Raw genomic sequence first — 24,089 nt, 5'->3', positions numbered from 1 at the left:
ATTTGTTTTCCCTTAAAAATAAAGAGGTAGAAGCGGAATAAAATATTCACTCCAAGCAGACATCTGATACTTTTTGACCTCTAACAATAATACACAGGAAAAATGGTATTTTTAAATAAAAATGCTTAGAAATATTAGTGTAAAAAGTATGTTAAGTCCAGCAGGTATTTTAAAAATACGGCAAAATAGCTGAGACCATAATAAAAACTAGTTGCTAGCATATAAGAAATAATTCTATAATGATCTTAATATGTCTGTCTCTGTATTACCATTGTTTCAGTCTCACTGAAATCTACTTTTGATTCTAATTATGGGTATTTATACATGCATGCTGAAACAGAATAGACCTCCTTTGGGTGCCGTGAGACAGAGTGTCTTGACAGCCTCAAAACCAGCCTGGTATGTGAGCAAAATTATTGAAAATTCCTGTGGTCCAAAGGCCGTACAAGTAGCTGAAGGGCCGTGCTGAAACTGGAATTACAGCACAGGAAAATTTCAATGAGAATGAAATTTAAATGAAATTGAGTTATATCAGTAGTGAAAGTAAAAGAGCTGAAAGGGTGGAGGGATCTTGAAGAATGACTTGTTAATGCTGAGCTGGATGTTGCATAATAAAGATTTAGTTCTGCAAATAAAGGGGAGCTGTTTGCTAAAGACAATATAGATAATACAGAGAAGTAGAGGTAATTATTCTGAATAATAGTCAGCAGTACTGTTAATCCCAAATAATCAGTGAATGGGTTAGTCGCCCAAAATCCTGAACCTGAATTCAGACCTATAGGGGTTTCTAAAAAGACCCAAACAAAACCGCACGCACGCCCCACTGAAATGGGGGATGGGGGGAAAGTGGTTTCTTTTCATTTCACTGCTTTTTGGGACTTTGGAAGACATTGTTACTCTTTTATCTGGGAGCATAGGGCCTTTCTCCCTTGTGAAATTCCTATGTAGTCTCCTAAGTACATTTAATTAAAATAAATATTTGAGATACATTAAAAAAATACCAAGAATTGACAGCAACAACAGAACACAAGTTTTCTGTTACTTCTCAAGCTATTATTGATTTAGGGTAAGCATTCTGCAAAATGTTATGATCTACATCTTTGAAAAATACTAGTGCTTTTTGGTGTCGTACTTTAATAAGGTTTGGAGCTTCAGAGTTGTAAGTACTGCTGCCCTTCAGCTGTGATCTCTTTGTGGTAGCTTCTTTATGTCAAGAGGCTACATCTTTCTGTTAAATGTTTTAAATTGGTAGTATTCTGAAGATAATTCTGTAATTTGGTGGGATTAAATAACAGCTACTATATTGCTAAACATTTTTTCTTATTTTGGTAAACTATTTTTTTCCTCATGTAGGGAGCAATAAGCAAAATTATCCTTAACAAAAGGCAAAGGCAGAGGCAAAACTACAAATATATTTTTTAATCCTAGATATATATATTCCATATTTTCTATGGCATGTGAGTCATACCACTTAGGAAAAAACTGTCTTTGGGCAGTCTTTGGGTATGTTTTGAATATTTAAGTATTCATTTATTGTTTTGCATTTTGATTTGGACATCCATCTTACTATTCATATTCAATAATAATAAGCTGTCTTAAATTATATATTCAATAGTCAGTAATATTTTTATAGACTATGTAATAATATGCTATTCATTTTCAATAATATTTGTATAGTTTTATGGCCTGTCTTAAGTAAATTAAAATCTTTCACGCTTCTGTGTAATGAATACAAGGATAATACTGTGTGTTGCTGGGATTAAATTAAGATGTCAGGCTTCCTGAAAATGAAACATCCCAGACAATGAAATAGTTCCCAAGGGACTAATCTCATACTTTATCCATTGTATTTTAAAAAAAAAAAATAATCCAAGCAGCCACAAAAAAGAAAAAAAAATAAAAAAGAAAATGTTTACTGGATTTGAAAATGATTTTATATTGGCAACCTCAGCAGGATTTTCAGTGGGACGATGAAAAGCTTCCCACGGGACCATAAAATAATCCTGGGAAACACTTCTCAATTTCAAAAGGCTCTGTCATCCCAGTACATAGTTTGTATCTCCCTTCAAGTCTTCACTGGGCACCCTCAGATGAAATCTTTGCAAAGACTTCACTGCAGGCTGGCCTCAGAAAGACTTTTCTAATGTCATGTGCCAGAATCTAGAGATAGACAAAAACACTATTCCTTCGCCCCGTTACTGTGATGGCAGGCCAGTCAGTCACTCAAATATTCCCACAGCGAAGCTTTTGAAACTTACAGTCTAATTGCTCTCTACTTTCATCTTCCACTGAAAATGAACCCATGTCTCTGGATACCATTTCCAGCTCAGTGCAGTGGGCACAAGGCTCGTGTTAGTGGTTCAAAGCCTTTGGAAAATATATATCACAAAATACATAGGAAGTTGTTATTTTCTAAAGTTACTAAATATATTCTTGCATTATCCTCTTGTTCCATGGACTTTTCCAAAAAAGTCAGTTTTGTAGCTGAATGAGTAGAAACTCTTTGATTTGCAGGAAGGTCTGAAAGTTACTCTTGTATTTTTTTTAAAAATAAAATTATTCAGATACACCAAGAAAATCCCTGAAGATGAGCTGTATTAATTCCAAGTAGCTTTAGGCGTGTGAAGCTCAGAATTGTTCCCAGCCCCACTTTTACTATATATATAAATTGGATAGCAGTAACTTTGTAAAATTTTATATACCTGTAAATCCAGATTACTTTCTTCCATTGCTTTACTAAATAAGGTCTGTGGTGCAAAGCCTGGAGAAGGAGCTTTCTGTGGTTACCTTTTTGTGAACCTTGGAGAGCCTGCAACTCTGTTAAGAGATCCCCACTGACAGAAACTCTTTATGGAGGATAAAGCTTGCTTCATTTGCTGGTGAATAAGCAGAAATGACAGTATAGGTCAGACCCTGTTGAATTTTGATATGTAACAGGTTGGCATTTTAGTCAGATGCTGTTAAAATTCACGTTTGCAGATAAAATGCAGTTGTTGCTGAGTAATGTAAGAGCAAAAGAAGAGTCCTAAACATCCAAAGTCTCCGTCTCTCTGTCTCTCTCATCCCCCTATCCGCCGCCCACCCCCACTCCAATTCACATTTCTTTGCCCAAAGGACTCGGTTGGAGTCAAGAGAGTTTGCCTGTTTACCCAGGAGCCCAGTGTTACATGTAGTTTTTCAAGTTTTCTATGTGAGGCTTTAAACTTCTGTTATTTAATTTATGTGGGGGGAAAACTTTCCTTGATTAATTACAGATGATCTGTTTTGTTGCTTTGAATGTCTGCAAAGGAATTGTACTGGAAAGCTAAAATAATTGAAAAGACTTGCTTTTTACTAATTCAGTGCAATAAAACAAACTTTATTAGCAAGGCTAGAGTGAGAGAATCTCTAAAACTGACAATGACAAACTGATGGGTCAGATCCTGTGTTTATTATCAGCCAAAAGTTGTCAATAAAGTCAAAAGCGGTTTTGTCAGAGCAGAAGAACTTCAGGATTCTACCTGGTATTTTAACAATTGTGAATCTGCACTGTGTGAGCATTTTTTTTTTTTTTTTTAATAAATATTGGCCAAAATTAACATCTTCATATGTAGGATTTGGATTGAAATCACATTTGGAATATGTCAGAATATTGGGTTTTACATTGGCCCATCGCTTATTTTTACAGTTCCCAAGGTACAGTTCAGATTTTCAGAGGCTGAAGAGGGAGAAAAAAGAAAATCAGTATTAAGGATGATTAATAGCAAATGGTTATAATATTAGAACAGTTACAGAGCTATAATATTGCCACTTGTAAAAACATTTTAAAGTGGAAAACATTTTACATCATTAGAAAAACATGTTAAATACAGCTTTGAAGCATATTGCTTTAAAATAATTTCAGTAGAAATCACCAATGACTGGTGGGGTTAAAAAAAGTATTCAAGGTTACCAATGCCTGAAATATCTTTTAAATGGATGTTATACACTCTGATTCCCAAAGAATGTGACACTGAAGCTTTTAATTTAACTTATGATATAATTAATAGTACTGAAATATACTATAATTGTATAAATAGCTGGGATTCCACAAAATCTAGTAAGCAAAAATGTATATTTATAATTGCTAATTTCTCCAACAAGGCTAGAGCAGGGATCTTTTGGATTTAGTTGAATCTCTCCCATTCATTGTATGCTTCAAATCAAAACAAACTCAGGATGCAAGTTCATGTAGCCACACGATGCTTTTTGTTGTCTTGAGTAAATGGTGTTCCTGGAATTAAGTAGTGATAAAGACACTGTGTCTGCAGGAAAATCCTTGTAGCCATCAATACAACTAACAACTTCTAACAGAAAATAATTTTGCGATGCTGCCAAACAGCATCCAAATAGAAAGACGTTTTTTAATACAAAATACATTACTTTTAGTTTATCTGCAGTCTTATGCCTGTGGTTTAAAATGACGGTGGCAAAGTAAGATAAAGGATAATGTCAGTGTGAGATTGAAATCTGTGAAATAAGATGAAAGAACAGTAAAAGAAGTTGTTAGGCTTAAACACTTCAACTGGTATATTCTTAAAGAATCGTTGAAACATTTAGGTGGGAAAAGACCCTTAAGATCATTGAGTCCAGACAGCGGCTGGTTAATCAGGGAGCACCTCACACAGACAAGGCTACCTGAAAAAGCCATTGAAGTACCATTGGTAATAGCTGCAGCTTTAATCACTCTGGAAGAGGAGGATGTCTCTGTTCTTTTTCACTGAATAGGGAGGAATTAATACAGGAAATTAGCATGGGAATGGCTTTTAGAACCAGGGCGGGTTTTTGTTTGTTGTTTGGAATTTTTTGTTGGTTGTTTGGTTTTCTGGGTTTCTTTTTCTTATTTTCTTATTATTTTTTTCCCCTCCCTGTCCGATATCTGCTTTCAAGCACCAGCTAATATTTCAAGTGTAAAAAACCACAGTTCATTGCAACATTTGTCTGGAAGTTGACTGAGTTTGCTCAAGTGTGGGAGAAAAGATAGACTTGCTATGGGGTTGTTTTTCCTGATCAGTCCGTTGCCAAGATTGCAGCCGAGTTTAAATGATGACAAGTTTACTGCCTGGATTCTGGTCAGAAACACTTCAGTAGTACAGTGCAATGCAAAATAACTGCTGCTGTAGAGGAAAAGCTGTGTCCTGTGATGTCTTGTGCACCGGGCAGCATCCGGCTGGATCTGTCAAGGTTGCATTTTAAGTAAGGCGAGAGGTTGTGCAGGCTGCAGTGGGGGAGGCTTTCAGCAGGGTATGGCTGCTGCATGGGAGGGAGGAATGAAGTAATCCTTTAAAGCAAACAGAATTGGTTAAATAATGCCATGAAACTTCCAGTTCTCAACAATGGTCAGCGATCAAGCTGTGTTTGTATATACGGGGCTGAAGGTTAACCAGTAACTAAAGTCTTCTCTGATTGCCATAGGTTTACATTTTCTCTGTCACTGATGTTTGCCAAGTGGGATTTTGTGAGATTAGAAAGAATACAGCTGGGCAAATGGGTATATTATAGGGCTTACCCAGAGTCAGAGAGGAGGACCACACTGATGGTGAGTTCAGACAGCTCCGAGAGGCCTGATGGATTGTTTAACCAGCAAGGACTGAACGCAGAAAACTTTAAAGGGAACCCTGTAGCTAAAAGACCACATTTCCCTCTCACTTTGTGTTTCAAAGAAGTTGCAGCAGTACATCAGAGTACTGCAATTGAAAGATACAAAGGGATTTTTATTTTTTCCCCGTTTTCTCCAGTGTATTCTCTGTGCTGTTTGGTAGCCCTTTTCAGAGACATAGTTTCACTCTGCAGTCTCTTCTATTCACACCACTTGCTGAAAAGATCCTGGTAGTAGAAACAGCAGTGTGAATACCTTCCGTTGGTAAACAGCAGTAATGACAATAATAAGAAGCAGCACATGATATGTGGTCGCAATGGTTTTGTCTGGTAATTTTCAAAGTACTGATAGCAGAGTGAAAGATTGTTCCCCTTATGGAAATTCTTTCCTTTGGCACTTTGTTCTTTCTCTTTCAGCCAAGCAGAACTGGCTAATTTATCTCCATCTTTATGCTTCTGCTATTTCTGCAAGCTCTGATGAGAGCTTAATAAATGTTTGTTGATAAGATATGTGACCTTGTTGCCATCTCATTTGGCTGTTGAACAATTTTGCTCATTTTTGTTTACAAGAATTATGTATATTAATCTAAACGCTGCTGAGGTAGAAATTATTTCTGATTCTAATAAGTGGTCTGGCAACAAACACAAAAAACACTATTGAGATGTGTAAGTCTGTTTCCTATTCCAGCATGTCCGTGCATCCAAGCCCAGTACAAGGTGACTCCAGTCGACCATTGTGCTGCACGGAGGCTCTTGTATTACAGTCTACAGTTGATAAGTAACAGTAAGGATTCATGCAAAGGGGTGAACTTTGGTAATCATTTCTTGCTCAGAAACTGTGCTCAGCAGACACTGAAAGTAAATACAATTTCTCATGTCTAGCAGTAGGAATTACTAAAGGTTGCCTCAGCGTGCTTAGCGTGTGGCAGGGTAGCTTTAAGACAGCCTTCTGCTGAGGGGAATTACTTGCCTGGACAATACTTTTCTTGAGAATATTCCACACAAATACTGACTCTCCTACTATCACAAAACAAAGTTGTGCCTTGTTCTATTATATACATCAATGGACTATGATATATTTACTTTTTAAAGCGTAGCTTATAAGCCTGAGTAAATGAAGTCTCCTAAGCTTGTCTGCATTGCGAATGTATTAAAGGCAGAGAAATAAAACAGGAGGCAATAATAGAAGTTCAAAATCTAAACTGAATTCCTGAAAAATTATTATTTCTTTCAAATGTTGTATAACATTTCTAAGAAACAAACTCCTCCATCCATACCCTTGCTGAACAGTACTTTACTTTGGACTCTCAGAGAGTAACTAACACTTGATGTAAGTATGAGTACCACACTGCCTCTCAAAAACATCTTTAAATTTATTAAAATTATTTTCACAGACTGAATCATAGAATTATGAGGATCTGCTAAATTGACAGCCCTTATTATTTTGAATCTTCAACCCAAACTGAACTCTCCTTACTTTTGCACTTCTTAACTCCTGTAAAAATAAAAACTTGAATGAGACTATTTGGGTAGTACAGCAAAGGATCATAACAGAGCCTAGACCTGGTACAGGGGGCTTTGTTCTGTAGTGACAACTGAACTGTATAAATGTATCACATGCTGAGTTTCATGCAACTGTGCATGAGTAATATCTGCATTATAGGTTCCATTTCTGCATCATAGTTTCCAGGAAGAGAATTTTTTTCCTTTGCATTTTACTTGAATCTGACTTTCAAGAATTTTGATGGTTTTCCTTAAATTAAAAATATTTACTCTTAAACATCTGCATTTCTGTTCTCAATTAATGTCACATAAAACACGTCCTGCTAGGTGCTCAAATCTCTTATCCCCTGTGCTTCTGTTGCAATGGAGTGCAATCAGGACCTTGCAAGACTGGTATGAAAATTTCTCGCAGTTTTGGGTTTTGTACACTGCTTCCAAAGGGCAAAAGACTTGAGCACATATATCTTCCGTTTCATATGGTAAAGTCGTTAAAAAGTTGGGACTATATCATAAGCTTTCCACTTAATTCCACTTGGTAAAAAACAAGGAAAAAATTGAAGAACTTCAGAACTATAAGGTCAAAGTTCACTTATTGTAATATTTTATTTACTGACACTTGCACAATAGAAAAAGTGATTAATGCTTTTTAAATATAATATGATTAAAATGCTAATTATGTATTTCATCTTAACAGTCTAATACATAGTCATCAAAACAAAAGCTATAGAAGCATTTAGTAAGTAAATATTTGTGCATGAAGGACTAAACAAAGATAATATTAAGGCTTAGTTACCATTAACTGTTGCTTACTAAGGGTAGTTAATAGGCTGGATTCAACAACAGCTTTCAGAACACTTCAAAATTACTCTCAGCATTGTCAGAAAGTACATAGCTTTTCTTTAGATATTCTTGCTTTACTAGCAAAGCAGTATTAAGGTTTCAATGCTAACACAGTTGGCTACCTTCTCTTATTCATTAGGTAAATTTTTATAAGGAGCAGTTAAATGGTGAAGACCTTGAGATGATTGAGAAGGCAGTCACATTTTTCTATAGTGCATATTTTTTTTAAAACTTGAGCAAATGTAGCTGCAATTCTGCAGAGACCACACAAGAGACGTCTTCATAAGGTTGTAGTCAATCAGTTTATCACTCCATGTTTGTGTACTGTTGAATAAATTCTTAACTGGGATTTTTTGAGCTGTTCTCCTGTGGGATTTCTTCCATGGGAATAAGTCAGCTCAGATCATTAATATGGGCCAAAGGTTCCAGATAAGTATTGACTAAATACCGACCATATTGACCAAATTACTGAGATAAAAATATACTGTCTGTGTCAGCAGATTTCACCATTAAGTTATGTTATTGTGATAATGACTTCACTACTAGAATTATATACATGATTTTTTTTATCTTATGATTTTAGTGTTAACAGTCATGGAAAAAAGGTCATACTTAAACGGCTGATTAACACTTTTGTTCAAGGTGGTGCTTTGTTTTGTCAGGGAAGTTCTGGGTAAACATACAGTTTACAGTGGTCCCTTTATATTTTGTAAAACCACTCGAAAACATTAAGTGTCTCCATCATTATCCAATTTACAAAACGATCCTCTAATCTCTTAGAAGGTGAACCATTTATTTTAATGGGAACTATCTTATAAGGTAATAGAAACCTGATTGCACTACAGAGAGAAAGGTGGCTGGTTTCAGCTTTTTTTTAATCCTGAAATAAGTTTAAAAAGGAGTTTATAGACTGCCTGATGATTAAATGATAACAAGCACATCAGCAATCAATTCATAGATTGTTTTGAGGGTCTGTCTGTAAAATCACTGATGTATGTTAGAAAATATTAATGTAAATAATCCCATTTCCATTAATAAAATTATTCATGGGGGTAAAGCTGCTGACCTAATGCTTTGTAGAAGTAGGTCCATGTGCCCAAGCTAGTATGGATTTCACTGATGGAACAGGCAAAGCAAGGCATGATGCAAGGATCAGAATATGTGGAAGAACTGCAGGAGTCCAGTGACAGAGAAACAACTGAGTCTGCCCTGCTTTCTCATTTCTGTTGAAACCTTGGTCTGTCCCAATTCAGCTACTTTCAGGTTAATCTATTTCCATTTTGTATAAGTAGCAGAGGGTTGGGTCAAAATTTTGCCTACTCTTTCCCCATCTGTGGTTAGTAAACAAGGGATCCAGTTTTATATAACCAGGCTCAATACTCGAGAAACTCACAGGGCAGATTTATTGCTTCCACTTGCTTCCCCTGTGCAGTGTAAAGTAGAGCCCCACCATTGTGGATTAACTGCCTGTTGCAATGCTTTTGTCCATACAGCTCATCAGTTCATTTTGTGCAGGTGTTGTTACCAGCAGGAGCGTTGTGCAGTATTTTTGGCTACAGTTTACTCTGTGAAAAAATTTGTGTGTTTGAGGTAATAAACTTTGCCTGCATCAGGAGTGGGTTCTAGTTTTTAGATTCAAACAGAAAACTACCTGTATAAGAGGTAACCCTAAGTCTGAGAAACTATTTCAAATTCCTGTGTTCCTTTTGTGCTTTGTGTAAAGATGGAAGTGCTCAGCTGCATTCATGGAAGACTTTTTACAGACTGCAAAAGGAAGCTGAAGCTTTTGGGACAGCTCGGTTTACTCGGAGGTATTCCATACCTGTAGGTAGTCCCAAGGCACGTTTAAATCCCCTGCAGAGCAGCCAGGTTGACAAGACACTGTTAGACTATTTTCTGATGTGCATTTGAGGCAGTGCATTTGGGGTTTTTTTGGTGGTGTTGTGGGTTTTTTTAGTTCTCCTTGGAAATATTAGCAAATGAGTTAACATTGGGATATGTGCTTAATTAAGGTAGCTTCCTGAAACAGGAGGTAGATGTTAACCTCTCATAAAACACTTAAGTTCACCTTTGGAGAAATCGGGTTGCAGGAGCTTAGATTGGTTCAGGTTTATCATAGTACTCACTTCACATGAAATATCCAGCTGAAACTAATGAATAGTATTCTCTCCTCTTTAGCAGCAGTTAAGGTTTATATAGTTAAAGGTCAGACATGAAACCTTTCTGAGATGTTAATATGAGCAGCTAGGGCATTTTTACAGCCCACTGTTTTTAGTGTAGACAGTATCATTCGTCACCAGTGGAGGATTCCACCTCCCAGTTAAATCAGAAAGAATAAGTGCTTTTAAAAGATGAAGTTTAGCCAGGGCTGAATTATACAGGATGCCTGTCAATATAAAGGAGTTTATTCTGCTGAAATAAAGAGCAGTTTCCATGAAGTGTAAAGTCCAAGTAGTTAACTGACAGTAAGTCTTTGATCAGCTCCTAAAGTATGTGAGAACTTATAATAAAATTCTCTACTTGGATGTGTATGTTTTCAGAAATAATTTGATTGAACAGTTTTATCCTGATAGTCCTGTTCATTTTTTAGCAGTGATATAGGGGCAAGCTGTTTTATTTACCTCCTTGAAGACAGGGAAGTCTCCCATAAAGGCATTTTGTTTCTTTGCCTGGCTTTGATATGTTTCATTTGTTGTTGGTGGTGGACTTTTCTGATCCATCTCATAATGCTGCCTACCTGTATTTTGGTTTTTCATTGCTAGCTCAGAACAGACTGTCGCTAATAAGATTAGTAGGAAAATATAGGTCAGTTAAAACATGTATTGGTATTTTGAAGGTTATATCTCTTATCAGTGTCTCTGATTTCAACAGGATTGTCCTATGTTTGAAAATTCTGCCATAGGGGTTGAATTACAACATCCCAAAGAAACCTCCACCAGGTATGTAGCTGTGTCGGTGGAACATGGTCTTAGTTTCCTAAACGTGAGGGTCTTCAGTCTAGTGTTTTCTGCCTGAGAAAATGCAGAGAGATTAATGAAGGTAGTGTGATCTCTATGAGTCTGTCTGTAGGTAATTAACCCTTTGAGTCAACTTCAGGCAGTCTGCTGAGCGTATTAAAAAGAACAGCATGAAGTGTATGTGTCCCCTGGATGCTAACGGTGCCTTACTGTTTTACATTAATATCTGATTGGGGCCTTGATAGACATACTTCTGTTTGCCACTACTTTTCTGCTTTGTAAATTTTCTTCTTCAAAATATAAAAGATACGTTAATATATAAAATTACATAATAATCCAGAAAGAAGTTCAAACCATAACACAATAAAAAATTCAGGTATCAAGATATAGCTATCCATTACAGTACTGACATCTCTTCCACAAGACCTTGTTTATCAGTCAGCTCCTTATGCTTTGAAATACAGAAATAAGGATTTTGAGAGAATGTGGTTTTATAAAATGCGTAATATTGCATGGTGATAAATTACCTTCTCTGCATTATTATTCCCATTCTTCTGTCATTACCTTTATTTGTAATTCATTTGTGCACTTTGCCTTCGTTTAACTGAGACGTGCAATGAAAAGTTAGGTTATAGAAATGATTCACTCAAGCAGTGGCTCTGGCAGTCTAATTAGCCACACTATGTCATGCTGTGCCATTGTGTGTTCTATATAATTATTTGTGTTAATAAAATAATTATAACTCTGAAATCTCTACTGGAACTGTTATGAAAAATGATGAGACGTTCAGTGGTAATTTCTGGCTAGTGTTTGCGGAGAGAGACATTTTCATATGAGGGAAATACAGTTTTCTAATTTACGGTTATCTGGGTGAGCGGGGAGTGAGCAAGCGGCTGCGTGGGTTTTGGTTGCCAGCCAGGTTTAAACCATGACAGTGTTGGAATGTTTCAAAACAAATAAACAGATTGTATCTTCAAATTTAATTTATATTTCAACAAAATAATAATTTTATTTCTGTGAAAAACATGTTTTGGTAGGTTATACAGCAGATGCAAAAGCCAGGGCTCATTTTCAATAGATGAGTAAAATTAAACTTTTGCACCAAAGTGAGTGTAATGCTTTTTAAATAATTGTTGTCTTTCAGGCTTATACCTTAGGTAGTAAGTAAAATATATATCAATGACATAAAGGGAAGCAGAATACAGAAATGCCTGGCACTTAGGAGTTAAGCATAACTTTATTCAATTAAATTGATTTAGATGTGTTACAACAGAAAGAAGATCTTAACATATTTCTTTTACAAAAGATCTTAATGCTGCCTTCATTTCCATATCATTGGCACTGCTTTCTGGACAGATGCTAAATGTTGTGCCTATGATGTGTATTTTTCTCTTTCTCTCATCTTGTCCCTAAGTTGAAAATTGACTGGACAGTGCAGTGCTCGGTTTTGATAGAATTTGTTTTTAAAAGCAATAGGTCAGTTTAAAAAATGGATAAATTGGATGTTAGAGAAGGTCAGGACAAGAAAGATGTCATGCATTTGGAAGGAGAGGTGGAAACGTTTGTGTTGACTCATAGTTCCTGATGGAGCTCATTCCTTAGTTTGGGACTGGCCTCCAGAAAACCTTCATTTTCAGCACAAACAAGTTGTACCTTTGCATTAGAAGGTATAATGATAGAAAATTCCTGAGTATTTGCTGTCAGTGAGTATCTTTTCCCATTATGTAAGTGGTCTTTCATATTATCTTCGCCATGTGTCACTGAGTGTTTTGAAGCTAAAGACCTTCACTTGATTTCAAGGAGGAAGCCAATGTAGAGTGTGGAGAACAGGCATGATGGATTATTTGTGATCCATGTTGCTGAAGTGCTGTACTGACAGATACTTTAAAAAGCATTATGCATTGTTGGAGACAGGAGGTACAAATATTGCACATAACTAAGGAGAAACTGGAAGATTTTTCTCTCGCATGAAGATGACAAATATATAATGAATAGATGTAGCTGTACAAGTGTTTGGTAACAAAATAAATTTTGCAGCAGTCCTAAATTGTGTACTCAGATGATCACTGATCAGTGCCAACTGTATGGTTTAAGGCCGTGAAATACAAGCAGAGGTATATGCCAACTTCATGTTCCTGGCACATCTATATAATTTCCTTAGTTCACATTGATGCTGAAAATATCTGGGCAGAGAACAGGTCTTTTTGACAGTGTAAATGAAGAGTGTGGGGGTGGATGTGCAGTTCCTGTTACTGTTGTTTGGTGAGAATGATTTAAATAATTTCAACACGTTCTGTCTGGATCCCTGCCATACCTTGGGACAGATGGTGTTGGATTACACTGGAAGATTGGGAAGATGAGAATGGATATCTGCTCACTGACAGCAGATCTTCCATCAATCTCTCTAAAGTTTGTCCTGTCCTCTGTGCTGGCCTTGATCCCAAATGTGATGGATCAAGGGTATCTACTTCAACTGAATGAGTTATATTGCTCCCCGGCTGCCATTTCAGACCTGTTCAGATTTGATATAGAGTAATGCTAAGACAGAATTTTCCTACCTGAGGATTTTTCAAATGTTGGTCCGAATACTGCATGCCCTGGGGAAGAAAGGAATGTATCTTCCATAACTCAGACATGAGTTATTTCAGTCGTGAGTGGCTGCAGTTGCCTGTGACATTCTTTCATAAGCTAGGCAGCTAATCCATTTGCAACAACTTTTGGGGAAGGCTCCTGAGCAATTTCCAGTATTCCTTGAGCAGTGTGAGCTCTTCAAACACTCCTGGAGTGTTCAAGAGGAACTGGACTACTTAAGAAACCTTAAGTGTGTGTGGTGATGTCACCAAAATCGGATGAAGATTCTTTACATTAACATGCATTTGTGAAGTATCTCCCGTATCAAAAGATACCAAGTACTTTACATCTCAGCCAGTCAAATTTGCAAGTTCTGGCCCTGATCCAGAGACCTCTGAAAGAAGTCTTTTCATTGACCTCACTGGACATTGTAGTCCGAGCTGTCCAGAGAGCAATGATTTCACGTGCCATGCAGATGAAACTACTTTTGTTGTGTCTTATGCCAGCTTGCAGGAGAGGACAGCAATAATGCACTGGTTCAGTAAAACAGTTCAGTAAAACAATAATGTACTCGTTCAGTAAACATTCAGCAATAACTGAATGAGTTATTTTGGTTGCCAGCCAAAACCAGGAATGTTGCTTTTAATTGAAATTACAAAAGAAATGCAAATAGGTAAAAAGGACAGTAATCCTCCAAGCTGAAGCTGTCAGTTACCCAAGGCTTTGGTGTTGAAGTGGTCCTCTTTAAAGAAAAGAACATAACTGATAAAGAGTAGAATGGCTCGATGTTAAAATGTTGCCTCATATTAGAAGAAAATTTTCTAAATCACCAATACCAGTTTTATCATCTTTGGTTGTCTTCTAGTCAAGCTCCAAACCCAGTACTGGCTTTTCTCCTCAGCTCAGCAGGTTCAGAACATGAAGCACTGTTTCTCTAAAATGAGTGGAGGCAGTCTGTACCTACTCAGACTATGCTACCAGCTGGTCAGAGACAGGTCACCTTTGGTCTAGAGTGGACGTGGCAGGATTAGCCATGTGTTGTGCTTCACTGACCAAACCCCCACAGCCAGTGCTGTTTAACATGGACTCTGTAACACGTTAATATGACCAAACACGTCCGAGTCAAAAGCTGTTTTCTTTCCAGTTATCTGAAGTGTTGGCTGAATGGCTTTCTTGCTAAATCTAAGCGTATAGACATTAGCAGCATCAAGAAGAAAAAAGATTTTATTCAAATGACTCCTAGTGTCTGCAGATGGACTAAGGTTGCTGCTTTCTCTTCTTTCTGCAGATTAATTTGGAGTATTTGTCTCAGCCTGGTGGTTAGCAATCAGAGAAATAAACATGTCCTAACAACATAACAACAGACACAAAATGTACCTCATATTTGCTGAACTCTCCTGTACACCTCAAAAACATGTAAGGATTATGTGGTATACTGATCCTATAACCACCTGCAAATGTTTTAGTTGGGCAATCTACGTGCTAGGTTACATTCTGTTTTTACATTCCTTACGGTATTTGCAATACATTTTAAAAATAATAATAATAATAAGCTTATTTTCATCCATTAAAACCAAATGTCTCCCTTCAGGAAGTTTGTTTGCTATTTTCAATACTCATGGTTATATTTGGTTCTCTTTCCAGAGTACACATAACATGTCTGGAGAATGTTTCCTAACCAAGTGGAAATAGATTATTTTGACAAACGGGCCCTTGCTCACTAAAAATGACAGCTCGTCTCCCATGTAAACTAAACATAGATGGGCAATTTCTCCTCCCTAGCTAGGTGAGCATAGCTGTGTGACAGAAACAGGGACAGAACCTTCCTTGTCTCCCTTTGACCTGCAAGGATAAAACTGCTACCAGCTTCCCCATACATCCCCTTCCTCAGCTGCTGCCATTTTCTTTCTTTCTCTCTCTTTTTTTTTTTTTTTTTTTTTTCTCTTTCCTGTTAATAGAAATTGTAGACAATCCATTCCATTACTCACTGCTTGCTAAGGAAAATCCTAGTCAGAGACATATGGATTGATTTTCCACACATGCACCATGAGTCCCATGAAAGGCAGAGAATGTTGTAGTTGTGTCATTGCAGTGCTTTAACTTGTGTATATGGATCTATGCATTCGAGTACAAGTTCATGCCTTTGAGTACACATACTCAAATAGAATGGCATTTTTTAGATTGGCTCTGTGGAGTTTAGACTCCTTTATCGTTATGGACAAAGTAACATTTAATGTTGAAATATGCATGCTTATACATCAATATCAGTCTTTCTACGGCATATAGTGCTATTGTTTAATGATATTTTAGAATTTATCCATAAAACAAGTCAGGGTACAATTCAGACCAACATCTTAATCTTGTTCTTTTTTCTCTGTGATTTTACTGGAAAGTTAACGAAGATATGAGCCTGAATATATATAACGCTGGCTCTAACTGTATGGTGGGGATCACATCTGGTTTCTTACTCTTAAAAGATGGTTGAATTCTTGGGAAGGTATCATATGTACCTGAGCAGGCTGGGCTCCTTGTGCCAAGGTTTTTACAAGCTTGGCAAGGAAACTAAACTGGGTCTCGCTTTGGCTGCCTTTGTAGTGTAGTTCACAGCTTCAAGACCAAAGCTGAGGGATGGCTTTTAGCAAAGTCTGTTTTGGGGTTTTCTTGTCATGTGAAGAGGATGATCAGACAAAGTATTCTTAGTGGCATTTCACTTTCAGTACACATAGGGAAATGATTAGTGTTATAGTCAAGGGAGAGAATCTACAGGAATGGATTAAAAGGGCCTTTATAAATTAACTGGTGAAATACTATGAGGAAAAAAAGAATTTTTTGTTTTATTACTCTTATATTAGGAGAATAGCAACATACTAATGATTTCTAAATCTCCCTATATGTTGTCTATAAATGTTTATTCCCACTTCATTATTTTCTGTGCATCCTATTATGAAAACTGTTTTTAATGTGGTGGAAGAGAAATAACAAGTGTAACAGCATTAGCAATCAGAAAAAAAAATATAATTTCATCTGCTAATACACGTATGGCACATACAATAGAACATATGCTATTCAGAGCCCTAGGAAGATCAAGTTTCATCCGTGAAATGTATTGCTAATAAACAATTAGATAAGGATGCAATATGATTGTGGATATATGATGATGATTTTTTTGATTCTTTTATATCAAGAAGTGATTTAATTTTAAATATGTATATAACTGACAAATTTAGGTGCTTCCAAATGTTTGCTGAGGTGACCGTTGTTATTTAGACGACTAGAAAAGAATTTACATAGGTGTGCAAACAAGACTGTATTTTTTTCAAACCTATTTGTGACACATTCCTTCAATCCAGTTAAAACAACAGTATGCAGCTTTACTTATGGTGTGGCTGTTTGGCATGTCTTTGTAGTTTTCTGAAGAGAAACAGGCAAAAAGGATTTATAATGCCTGAAATATTCAGATTCTGAAAACGCTAACCAGCTTCTATTTGCAAACAAATCTATCACACACTCTGTAACTGAATATAGCTGACAGCTTAGGAATTGGGTTATGGCAGGGCTTAAATGGCATACAAAGAACAGAAAAGAATCATATTAAGACTAAGAGCTGTTTTTTACTTGTTTGTTTGCTGGTTTCTTATTGATGGACAATTGTTGTGTTGTTTGAATCATATAGTGGGAAATATTTCCTACAGAAAATAAAGCAGGTAAATTTGTTACATAGTCAGAGTCAGAAGGAAATCCAAATATACTTTCCACATTGTAAATTTAGTGATAGTCGTCTCTCAGTTTGAGTTTGATAGGGACAGCTGATATATTCAAAGAACAGGAACTGAAGCAGGAGCATAAACCAGGCAGGGGATGAGAGGAAAACATGAACATGCCTATAAGGCAGTTGATAGTGCAGAAGGACACGGAACGATGAAGGATGTCAAGGCAGGAGCTCCTGTGTGGAGGAGGAGCTAGGGTCAGATAATGTGAATTTCCTAAAATAATGCTTTTAAATGTACCTATTTTTGTCAAGTGTAGGGGAACGTGTTCTAAAAGAGGCTGGAAGTACATTCTCTTGCACGTTTTTAGACTTTGAATATTGAACCATGAATATTTATTTTTATTTTTTAAACATAAACCCTCCACATTCATGTTCACTTCAACATGAATTTGCAGTAAATTTTCAATGTTACCAATTACAGTGTTACAAAACCACAGGAATAATTTTTTCCAAGTAATGCTATACCATGGGTCAATGTAGCAGAAAGGACTGAACAACTGCTTTCCATCAAAGATTAAACTGCCTGTCGATATGGTTCAGTAATAGAAATGCAAGGGACAGTTACTGCTCATTTGCCAGGGCTGCATTTGTTCACGCAACATTACTTTTTGTAATGAAGCACTAAAGGAATATAAAACATCAAGGGAGGGAGGGAGGGAGCGTGATCTCTTTTCAACCCTTCCCAGGGACTGAAAGACATCAGTACCCGCTCTCTTATTAATTACAAAGAATTTGGCATCTCTGATATGGTGCTGATCAGGTACATCCTATATCTCTTTTCTTGGAGAAGCACCTGTAATCCTACAGATTCCATGCAAAATGGTAAACTTGCTAAGGATTATAATGAAAGTTATGAAAAACATTTTGGTTTACCCTTCACAAGACCCCACTGTATCATGGTTCTGAAGACTCAAGCAAGGATTTTGCAGCTAGTACTTCAGGGGAGGGGAATCAAGGCAGCATTTTGCAGCATCAGTCATAATGGCACATTTTCTCAGAATTAGGGGATCTAGGTTTGCTTCTTCTACTTCTTATCAAATAATAAACATACTCTGTTTCTGTTTTGTCTTCAAATTGGGGTGTGCTTTTTATGATATTAATAATTTAATAATTATATCCCTTCCCTTTGGACTTACATCTGAAAATGATGTCTGAAGACTTACAATGTTTTTATGTATATAGAAATTTAAACAAAAGGATGCATATTTTTAACTCATACAAAGTTTACTTTCTTAAGACACATTTTCTCTGTTGGTTCAGCACTCCATCAAGAGGCTATTTTTCTTGTTTTAGTAATGACATGGAAAAAAACCGAACTGGGTTTCATTTTTTGAATATTTACTTTCACCTATGGTTTCATCATGACCAGTATAGATATTGCCATGGAGCCAACAGCCCTCAAAACTAAATGCAAAATTTGTTAACATATATACAGAGGAGACTACAATCATAAACAAAGTTTTTGTTAAAATGATTAGTTGTGATAACATTTGTTAAAGCAAATGCACCCTTTTGTCCATTGTTAGCTCCTTGTTTTCTTGTGTTGTATGTTGCTTAGCTTTTTCTAACTTTGTTAAATATTTATCATAAGTAAAAATATACCATAAGTAGGATAAAGTGTTTCAAGACCTGACTGATCATTTCTCTCTCTAGATTTTTCCCCCCCCACCTTTTATACTGTGTGTACATGTGATTCCACAGTGATGAAACACATTTGTATTAGCTCACAAAAATGTTAAAAATGTATCCATGCTCACTCTGTTCTCCTCCCTCTGGAAGTGAAATCAGGGTGCTGCAGTGCATCAGGTTTTGATGGTGACAGTTCTAAAATACCTGTGTGAACTTCATCAGTCCAAAGGACTGTTTACATGTTGAGTATCAGACCTGGAATGCTTTAGATTCATTCTCTGTAGCCTTTCCTGGAAGAGAGTTGAAGATCTTCCTGCTTCATACTTAGAAGGTAGAGGAGCACCACCACAGCTCCAGCTCCATGCTTCAGATTTATTCTGTCTCTATATCCATGGAGAACTTCAGACACAATAAGGCAGCTGCAGATACAGCTTTCAGGTATATCAGTAGATCCCATGATAAAGGAACATATTTTACATTGACTTAGAAAGTTGGGTAGCTTAAAGCCACTAACCTTTTCTGCACTGTTTTATCATTTACTGGTTCAGCTGCGTGCGTGGGTTTAAATGGAAGCATGGGTGGTCGGAGTTGGATCTTGGACCCCTGTGCATGGTATGCCATCAGCAGGGTTTGAGGGCTGACATCCTTAGTTACTTTGGTTGCCAATAGAAGTGTTCCGGACAATGATGAAATAAGCCTGTACGGAAAACATCTGCAGAGCCTCTTTTGTCTGTCCTGTTCTTCCTCATGTCCATAGCTGTTTGCTTCTCTTTGATAAATGGGTGTAATCTACTTAAGGGTAAATATTGTCTCAGACTATAAAAGGGGTAGAAAAAGAGAAAAGTAATAAAAGGTAAAAATATACTGAACTTGAGCTAAGGATGTGGGGATCTGATTCTTTGAAGAAAAAAATCTTTCAGGTTTGAAGAGGAAAATGGAGTGTTCATATTATGCTTTCATGCCTTTGAGCAAAAGAAGCCAGGTCTTCACTTATTAATCAGGCTGATCTGAGGAAGACTGCGCTGTGTTTGCATAGAAGTTACTAAGAGCAAGCAGTTAACTTGGTTACACTGGCAGTTGGCTGTACCTTGTGTACATATGAGCCACTCAAAAACTTTATCAAGAAATCTTCCAATTAATTCATAGGACAAGTTAAATATTAATGCAGAAGTAAACAGTCTGTTGACTTGCTGTGTGGCTCATTAGTTAGGAGCATAGCAGCAGTGTTGAAATACTGATAGTTTCAAGAAATGCATGCTAAACCTAGCTCTCTTTTCACAAAACAGCTATGTACCTGAAAGGGATCATCATAATTTCCACAGTAATTTGGGAAGGGGAAGTCCAAGCCAGATTCATGTTCTTTCTCTGATCCCAGGCATTTTTAGCTTTGTAATGTATTCTGTAGTATGGAGTATGGTTGTGTTTATTCAAAAGTTATAAGATGTATCTTCCGTTTTTAGAACAGTAGTGTTGCTGATGCTTTTCAACAGAATCACAGCGTAGCTGGGGTTGAAAGGCGTCTCTGGAGATCGTCTAATCCCCAACCCTTCTGCTTAAGGCTGGGTCAAATAGATGAGGTTACTCAGGGTCATGTGTCCAGGCAGGGTTTGAGTATCTCTGTGGATGGAGACTCCACAGCCTCTCTGGGTGACCCGTTACCAGTATATGACCAGCCTCATAGTAAAAATAAGTATGTTTTTTCCTTACATTTAAATGGAATTTCCTGTATTTCAATTTGTGCCTATTGAATCTTGCCACTGGGCACCACTAAATCTTGTCTTTTCACTGGCATTCCCTCCTCACAGCCATCAAAGAAAGATAGGAGAAAAATTTCCATGTAGCTGGCCAAACTACTGGTGGCAGGACACTTACTGGGAGCTGGGGTAGAGACATAGTGTAGAAGAAGGGGCAGGGAAGGTAGGTAATGTGCAGCTGGCTAAGGCCATGGCAGCAGGACACATCTTTTTGCAGTGTATGCCATGGAGCAGGGTATGGTCCTTCAGATCCAGCACTGTGCATGAGAAGGAGCAAATCTCTACAAAAATGAAGTGCCATCACAGGGAGGCAAGGCTTTTGCTGAACGAGAATCTAAAGACTGCGCTTGATGGAAGCCAGGCTCTTTCTAGGTATCTTCTTAGATGACAAGCCAGTGACTGTTGTTTTGTTGTTTTGTGGTTTTGGGTTTTTTTTGTTACCCTGGACTCTGTGTAGGTTGATGAAGGTTCAGGAACATGGCTGTGCATAGCAGCTATATCTGAGTGCATTTCCAAATGTTTTATCTATTTAGATACAACAGGCACAGAGGGAACATTTTGGTCATGGGAGAAAAGGAAAGACAGACATTTTAGCAAATTATTTTTCTTAATTTGTGTCTTTAGGGTTTTTTTTCTTTAGATCCCAGTTTTATTGCTTTAGGGACCAAGATCTGAGGACCAAGATGAGGCAATGTCTATAAATAAGACTGTATATAAAATTCACTCTCCTCCAAATTGTGACAAAGACCCTGACAATTCAGATGAAAACTGAAACCCTAATGATTCATTTAAGATCTTTAATTCAGTGTGTGTTCTTCAATTACTGCTTTTACTAATGGCACTTCAAGGAAGTTGATGATTTATTTTGATTTGTTATTGGTTGTCTGATATGACCTTATCTAGATGGTTATATTCCATCACTTTACACTTCTCTGACTCTCTGTTGTCTGGCTTCAGTGTAACTCAGAAAGGACAAGTAGTCCATGTTGGCAGGGGATAACAAATAAGGGAAAAAATCAGATCTTAATTTGATATTTTCACTAGGGATTTATACTTTATTAAATTACCAGAGTAGGACTCCACATATTTATTGGCTCATTTTATTTTCAGGGATATGTCCTCTTTGACAGCATGTTTTATATAAAACTTCTTTATGGTTCTGTATTATATTAACCAGTCAGACACCTGAATTAATAGGAACTGAAATTAGAAGGTGAAATGAAGAATTTGGTTTCATCAGTTGTTGATCAGTGAGAAAATTTTCTTGCCTCATTGAAGTTATACTATCTTCTGAATAACCAGCTCCAAAACAGGCTTTGCCAAACCATAGATCATTTTCACGTGTCAAAGATCTTTGGCAGTTTCCAAATCCTTTCATGGATTGGAAGATGAATTGGATTTTATATAAAACTGCTTCTCCTCTTCTTTGAAATAGATGGTCTAAAAGGCAACAAAAGTCTCCTAGGTTCTGAAACTAATTTTTATTACATCAAAACTTATTCAGACCAAGGCAATTTTCTGAATAAAACAAGTTCTGGTCTCCTGAGCAAGAAAGAAGCACTCCAAAGGTTTGAAAAAGAAGTCTCTCCCCAGCACCCATGCCTATGGAAGAAGGGCCCTGCAGATCTGTCTTTCTTCCTGGCCTCTCAGCTTCACAAATCTTGCTGAATCAGACATGGTCAGTGCAGCCTCCTGGGGCTCCCTGTGCCCCTGGATCGCTCCCCACCTGAGCAAAAGCCATCACCTTCTGGGAAGCTGTCTTGCCCTGCCGCTGGTACGTGCTGAGGCAAAGCAAACAAAAGCCTTCATTTTGGCTTGCGTCAGGATCTTGTAGCAGAGCATCATGTACAGTAAACTGAGAAAAAACAGGCGAGGCAGGTCTGCTCTCTGTCAGAATGGTGTCAGGTTCGTTATGCCACGCCGTGTCAGGCTTTCTCACTCTTCCCCACGAAGTAGTTGGGCAAGCTCTGCCTTTGACTGCACTTAGTTCCAGTAGTGTGAGAACACAGCTTCAGAGGTCTGGGGGCTGCTGGCTATTTGCTTGGTGTTGAGGATGAAAAGGTTGGCTGTGGTTTCAAAGGTCACCATACAGAAGTCAGCAGCAGTTTGTTATGCTGAATTTTGTGAAACGTGATGGCCGGGGCAGGGCATTGATTTTTTTCAGGGAAAACTCACATTGAAAGTAAAGCTCAGAGATAAAAACTTCCACAGCTTTAAAAAAACAAACAAACAAACGCAAGTCTTTTGAACTGAACCCATCATACCAATTATAGATTTCATTCCAGTAATTTCTATTACATATGTTTTTCCGGCAAAGAAATGCAGGAAATTGCACGTATTGTTTTAAAATTTGCTTTCTTAAATACCATAGTTGTCTTTCCTGGTGACCAAAGCAGACAGATTTAATCTGCATCCAGACATCAGTATGTTTTGCTGTAACAAATCAGCAGAGTTAAATAAAAGCACCATGTTATGAAGCAGAACTAGTAATTTCATTTACACTCTCATGAAAATATTCCCATTTGTTTTTTTTAATGTTTATTTTTACTTCAAGTTCATTAAAAATACTGACCTTGAATTGAAAATAAAACCTGAAATCAACTTTAAGTATGAATTCCATCTTTTCAACTTATATTTAATATTTGCCAAGATTTAGTCCTAAGGGAAGAAACATTTCTGACATCATTTGAATTTACCTGAGTGGCTCATGCTGGGACAGGAAAAATTCTCTTTCCCCATATCTTGTTAACGTGTATTGCTAGATAAGCCAGAGGTGTATTTTTGAAATGCTTTTTTCTTTGTAACTTGCCAAAATGGCTTTTGTAATGTTCTGTGCTCACTGTGTCTCACAGGGCTCCTGTTAAGCCACACTTACTCTGTAAAGCAGAAAGCTTGAGATGGCTGTTTGTTTGTTTTCAAGTCACTGATTCTGAAATTTCAGCTTGAAAAGTGAGAGACAGTCACATTTTCCATTTTGCATGTCAGCAACAATGATCCTGGAGATTGGTTGTGCCTTTAATAACACCCATACAGCTCTGCTGCCACCATGTTCTGTGCTTGGTAGCATCTGTGTGGATTCACTGCCTCCTAAAAATGCCCCACGCTGCACCTAATCCTGAATTTGCCTTGTGAGGTTTTAGCTCTAATCAGCCCCTTATCTAGGGTACTCTGAGTATTAACAACCACGTAAGTGTTAGGTTGGGCTGAATATGTGACTTAGGTGCCCCAAAGTAATATGCTTTCTAGTCTCTGTAGTGTAAGTCCTGAATCCTCATTTATACACCGAAGTTCCTTGCACAGGGCAGGACCTCAAAGCTGAATCCAAACAAGGTGCTGGCTAATTAGGGACTATAATACAACTGGGGTAAAAAAAAGAATTAAAAAAAACCCCAACCACCACCACCCCCCCACCCCCCAAAATACCCCAAACAAACAAACAAACAAACCAAC

The 24,089-nt window shown here is 37.3% G+C and overlaps 1 long non-coding RNA gene across 1 annotated transcript in view; it reads left to right on the top strand.

Moving 5' to 3' along the window:
* Positions 1-24,089, top strand: part of LOC308072144 — a 118,858-nt gene extending 94,769 nt beyond the window's left edge. Inside the window, exon 2 of the long non-coding RNA XR_013931546.1 lies at positions 1-24,089. This exon is cut by the window's left edge and continues 30,024 nt beyond it. This is a non-coding gene — a long non-coding RNA (uncharacterized lncRNA).

This window comes from Falco punctatus (genome assembly GCF_963210335.1).
Source record: "Falco punctatus genome assembly, chromosome: 12".
In the NCBI taxonomy this organism is placed as follows: domain Eukaryota; kingdom Metazoa; phylum Chordata; class Aves; order Falconiformes; family Falconidae; genus Falco; species Falco punctatus.
Note: the sequence above shows the minus strand (reverse complement) of the source record. Positions and strands in the feature narration are given on the sequence as shown.